The sequence below is a fragment of the Epinephelus lanceolatus genome, chromosome 18 (genome assembly GCF_041903045.1).
Source record: "Epinephelus lanceolatus isolate andai-2023 chromosome 18, ASM4190304v1, whole genome shotgun sequence".
Lineage (NCBI taxonomy): Eukaryota > Metazoa > Chordata > Actinopteri > Perciformes > Serranidae > Epinephelus > Epinephelus lanceolatus.
In genome coordinates, this window is record NC_135751.1 from 13,797,949 (window position 1) to 13,802,911 (window position 4,963).

The following is a 4,963-nucleotide window of genomic DNA, read 5'->3' on the forward strand; positions in this document are numbered from 1 at the left end:
TCTGCACGGCAGCTTTAGGAGTAGGGGGAGGAGGAGGAGGAGAAGGAGGAGGAGGGCTTTTTTTTTGTAAACCTTTATTGTTGCAGACAGACGCACTTGCACGTAGAGAGCAGCAGTCAGTGCTGGTGCTGGTAAGTACATTTACGGAAGGTACTTATATTTTACCTGAGTATTTCCATTTTCTGCTACTAAATTCATCTACAATTCAGAGGGAAATGTGTATCTTTTACTATACTATATTTATTTTAAATGACCTTCCAGATTCAGGTTATAGTGAGATACAAAAATATAAATTATGATATAGGCCTACTTGTGGATACAGTTAAGACTCTATCCTTTGGTGACATTCACATGATAGGCTTTCCATCATAAAGTAAAAAAATAGCTCCACCTTTACCAGCTACAACACAAAAGCAATGTACATATTAATGCAAATTGTACTACAATTACACAGTGCAATATATTATTCTGATAAGAGTCACTCTGCACAATGAGTACTTTGATGCTAATACTTTTTTACTTCAGTTATATTTTGAGTGCAGGACTTTTACTTGTAACAGAGTATTTCTACACTGTGGTATTGCTACTTTTACCTAAGTTTACCATCTGAGTACTTCTAACAAGTCTGATAGCAGCACTAGAATTAGCAGTTAACATAAATCAGGGACATAATAAACAAAACAGTTTTTCTATTTTTGTTTTCTATATATATATATATATATATTAAATATGTCTATACACACACACCTGGTTACAATCCATTATTGATCATAACATCATAACAAAAGTAACAAACAAAAAATAAATGAAAGAAAGAAACATAAAATAATAAAATTGTTCCAACAGGGGTGGAATGCTATCACCTGATTATTTATCATTAAATAAAATAAAATATATTTTTGTCATTGAAATGAGCAAGGTTGTAATCACAAGGGTGTCTGAGTGGGATTACATTAGTTATAATACAAAATGATAAAGAGTAAATAATTATTGGATGGATTAAGCCTACAATGAATTGGTTCCAATTAGGCATATTTTAAAGAGGTTTAAAAGTTTTACTTAAAATATTTATGTTAATAAGTTATACATTTTGGTAATCCATTCATACATTTCCATAAGTTATTCACTTAAAACATATGTGTTAAAAATGCTCATCAATCCAGCTTAAACTGGTATCAAGGAGAACTTCTGCTTAAACTCACCTGACTGTTTTCATGTTAATGAAAACATATGTAAGCATTATGCATGATATTGTGGAGAGTGTGAATCTAGTTGAAGTATGATAATTGATGTTAAAACATTTCATTTAAGATGAAAAGCTGCTAATCTCAAAGCAGGTCAATGACAGAGTGATAAGCTTTGATTACAGTTTTCCAAATGAGAAAAACAAACCCAGTGTCATTCCTAAACATAGAGGCCTGCTGCATGTCATTTTGTAGGGCTTCGGCAGTGCTCCTCCTGTTTCTCCTCACACAAAGGAATAGATAACGGTCCTGCTGCTGGGTTGATGCCCTTTTACGGCCCTGTTCAGCTTTCCTCGTGTAATAGCATGGTCTCCTGTTATCTCCTCCATGCTCTTGAGACTGTGCTGGTAGACACAGCAAACCTTCTTGCAACCGTACATATGGATGTGCCATCCTGGATGAGCTGGACTGTCCCAACTGTCTGTGGTCACCTCATGCAAAACCACTCCCTTTTTGGGGGTTGTCTTGCTTTTGCCTCTCCATTGCATCTGCAGGTGAAACTGATTCACAATCACTTGTACTTCCTAAATGGACAGAGTGATATCCCTGAAGTTTAACTAACTTGGTGTTATACTGTGACCATTAAGTGTTCCCTTAAATGTTTGGAGCAGAGTGTAATACCCTGGTCTTAATCATATCTAAAAAACAAACAAACAGAACATTGGATAAATCAGCTTACTTAATATTGGGCAAAATGAACAGAGACGGACATGTTTCAGCTACAACGCGATCATCAGCGTGACAAAACAAGCAGGAATGACAAATTATATAACCAGGTGGGGTTAAGACAGAATGTAATTAATTGATAGGCTCCTGCTGTGAATGACTGACATGCCCCGCATTGGCCTCTCCCAAGTAGAGAAGGAAGGAGTGTCTATAGTAAAAGACTAAAAAGCAGGGCTTATTTTGGGATCCTTGCCATATTGTTCAAGATTGTGCAGGCTGCTGTTTGGCATGGTATTTAATCATATCTAACGATCAAATTGTTTTCAGATGGAGGTCCCTGAAGTAAGATCTTATCAAATGGGTGTGTGTGACTAAATGTGCATCATTTAAAGGGTCTTGAAACAAAAGACATTGACAACCACGAATATGAATATTAATAAAAATCCATTAATAATCATCAAGTCTGCAGTTGTTAAGTGTTACTAAATTGTTGATGAATAGATTCAGATTGTCTGCAGACCTTTTTAAGATAAGTGGTCAAACTAGATTTTTCACGACCTGGCAACCCAAAGGTTTTTCTTCATAATCAGTGATAAACTTTCTATAAAGCATCAGTAAATAATTTATTAACAATGTCAGTCCAAACATTATTGTCAATAATAAGCCACTGAATTTTTATACATACTAAAAAATATTTGACTGATATTAAACTTGGGTTTTGGCAGTATAGTAATCCACAAGTTAGACTAAATTTACTGATGTAGACTCTAATTTCACCCAATATCTAACCCTTATCTATGTTCTTGAAGTGTGCAGTTGAAATTCACTGTCAAGGCCATTACACACCATCGTATCAAGGTCACATGTTAACCAAAGAGGACTGGTCAAAGGGCAGTCTTTGTTTTTACTGTGTTGTATAACAAGGATTTTTATCAGTTTGCCCAACTTTGTAAAGCTCACTGTGGAGCCACAAAAGGCTCTACGCAATGTCTGTATGCAGGAATACCTGTAAACATACTGTGTATGAATTATATCAGCAGTTTTCCTTTGACTGATCTGATGTCTTTGTGCTGCTGTAAAATTTGAAAAATCTTACCTTCCCATTTCTATAATTCAGTCTGGAAGAGATCAAAACTACACACAGGTGGGATTTCATGGAACAACATCTTTCCATAGAAGGCAGTGTTTCATGTAGATAAGTTCAAAGGTTCTTGATGATATTATTTGGGAACAATTGCTGTCATCCCTGCAACAATAAGGCAATAAATTGTTGAAATGCTGAGCTCTATGGTTTGAATGTGACTAAAGCAATAGCCAGCCTCCTTCTGACTAAGAGGGAAATCACATCTTACGTTCACCCACAAACAATTGAAGGCCTGCAAATCATACATGACAGAAATCAGCTGTACGTGCTTTACTGTTCTATTTTTTGTTGGAATGTTTGCAGTGTAAGTGAATGACATCAGCTGTCAGGAAGTAAGCAGTGACCCAAGCTGTTGACAAGCAATGCACTTCCAGTAAAACAGTCCATATAATTAGCAGGTTCTAAATAAAACTCCCCTCCCTGAAGGACTGGCAGTAGATGTGTCTTCTGGCCCAAATCAAAACTATGAATACCAGATGAAAACCGATATATTCCTGACAACTGCATTAACTGTAACAAAGGAAATGGAGCTGTGTTTATTTCTATGTGGGTATGTCAAAAACTCGTCCTGGAAATAAGTTCTTTCTAAATTGAGAGAAAGTGTTGTTCCTGTTGAAGCCAAAATAACTAAACTGGAATAGAAGATTTTCCAGTTAATGTTAAGAAAAACAGACAAATTTGTCAGTTGAGTAAATGTCCGATAAATCCTGTCCAGGTGTTAAGCACGGGGTTGTATCAGTCATGCTTTGGGCTTGTGTTGCAGCCAGTGGCATGGGGAACTTCTTACAGGAGGAAGGAAGAATGGATTCAGTTATATTCCAGCAAAGTCCTGGCTTCTACGATAGGACAATGATTCATAAACATGTTTTGAAATCCATAATGGACTACCTCAAGACACGCAAGTTGAAGGTTTTGCCTTGGCCCTCACAGTCCCCGACCTGAACATCATTATAAATCTGTGGATAGACCTCAAAAGTGCAGTGCATGAAGACGGCCCAAGAATCTCACAGAACTAGAAGACTTTTGGTAGGGAGGATTGGTGACAATTCCCCAAACAAGAACTGAAAGATTCTTAGCTGGCTACAAAAGGCATTTAGAAGCTGTGATACTTGCCAAAGGGGGCACTACCAAGCTCTGACCATGCAGGGTGCCCAAAATTTTGCTTCAGGTCCCTTTTGCGACTGTATGTGCATGTTGTTCTTGGTTTTTTTTCCTGCTCTCCTCTTATAGTGACTTGATATTTACACTTAATGTTATGTGTTTTGGAATCTTTTTACCAAGAATGTTGTGTTATTTGGGACAGGAGGGAGGGTCTTTGTTAATGTTTGTTATGTTTATTCAAAATGAACATAAAAGCCAATAAACTTGGTGTAGAAAAGGGTGAAGTGCTATTTTCAGGTCAGCTCAGTTCAGCTCTGGTAAAAAGTGCACCTTCATACCACCAATACCACTACAGCTGATTTCAACAGAATAACGTGTTAAGCAGAGCAGGGGCTTGCCAGATGTTCGTCAGCTTGAATTTTTTAAAAACTCGGGTCACCATCTGCGCAGTGAGCTTTCCAAATCTCCCTTTTCCTATCGTCATCTGGTGACTTATGAAATCCAGTCTTTGCGGGCCAGATTTCAGCACTTCCTCTCATTTCTCTAAACAGGAAATATCACAGTTGCAGGTGCACTGTCGGTGCTCATTTCAACTCTGTCAAGAAGGAAATGGGACTTTGTAGTTTCCGCTATGCAAGAAACTTCCTGTTGAACACATTTTATCAGCTAGTTATTTATAGGTACCTTCTATCTAGCACGTAAAAAATACTTGAGTTGTCTGATTCCTTCAGACACTGATGTCTACATAATCCTTCCACACTTGCTGAACCTCAGTAGAAGGACACAAAGTTATTGAAAAAACATGATG